Source organism: Microtus ochrogaster, linkage group LG4, assembly GCF_000317375.1.
Source record: "Microtus ochrogaster isolate Prairie Vole_2 linkage group LG4, MicOch1.0, whole genome shotgun sequence".
NCBI lineage: Eukaryota > Metazoa > Chordata > Mammalia > Rodentia > Cricetidae > Microtus > Microtus ochrogaster.
Genome location: NC_022030.1, coordinates 23235432 through 23236804, shown reverse-complemented (window position 1 = coordinate 23236804; position 1373 = coordinate 23235432).

Genomic DNA, 1373 nt, shown 5'->3' with positions numbered 1-1373 from the left:
ATGGAGACAATGACGTGAACACGCACACAGACTCTGCCACCACGGGATGGAGTCAATGACGTGAACACGCAGACTCCGCCTGCACAGAATGGAGACAATGACTTAAACACGCACACAAACTCTGCCCGCACGGGATGGAGACAATGATGTGAACACGCACACGTAGTGCTGGTTCTTGCCTAGACTGTGTGCAGACAGAGACCTGAGGAATCAATTGACACAGCTGTACTTGGGTGGAGGTCAAAGGACTTTCTGTGACAGGGAATAAAATTTGGGGAGTTGTGTCTCTCCTTCCCCTGGATTCCAAGGGTGGCACTAACTCAGATGACACAGCAAGCCCTTTCCCCTGAGAAGCTATTTTGCTGGCTCAAAGTTTTAAATACGTGTGTATGTATGTGTGTGTGCATGTGTGTGCATGTATGAGTTTGCATGTGAAAGTCAGAGTTTAATATCTAGTTTCTTCCTCTATAATTTTCACCCTGTTTTCATTTTTTAGTTGTTTTGTGAAGACAAGGTCTCACTATGAAGTCCTAAGTGTCTGTCCTAGAACTCACAGTATGAACTCAGAGATATGCACCAGTTTCTGCCTCCTGAGTGCTGGGACCTAAGTCATGTGCCATGGGGCCCAGCTTCCACCTTACTTTTGGAAGCTGGAGCACACTGATCTGCTCTGAGACCCCTCTAGCCTCATCCCCTCCAGTACTGGGATTACAGACCCTGCACAGCCAGTTCTAGCATTCTTTATGTAGGTGCTGGGGATAAACTCGGGTCTTGGTGCCTGCCTGCCTCAGGCATTTCTCAGCCCCTTTACTGTAAACTGTTTTGTTTAGCATCTGGGATAGACATGCTCCACCATTGAGAACATCCCCGGCCCCCTTGGGAGTTTTGCATTCCTGTGGTTTGTTTTCAAATTGTCCTGGACATCTTCTCCAGTCTTCAGCCTCCACAGTGCGAGGACACAGGTGTATGTCACCACATCAGACTGCTGACATTGTTGCTGATAACTGATAAGGCCACCACAGAGGAGTCGGAATGAAAGGAGCTGGAGAGGAGTCTGGGGGCCAGTCTTCCCCACCCCAACAGAGAGGACTGCCTGATCTGCTGCCACTGCTCTGCACTGCAGGACAGAGGATGAGCTGCTTCCAGACATTGGGGACACAGACATAGAGGCCCAGCTGCGATGACCATGATAACTACAACAATGTTCAGTAAATGCAGACTGAACATCTGACTCTTTTAATCTTTGCGACACAGAACTCATTTTGGTTGAAATATTGGACCCGAGAACTAAGACCTAAGCTCTCCCCTCAGGGAAAGAAAGACTCAATAAGGAATGGCTGAAGCCCTCTTCACTTAGAGGAGGCAGCCTGGGG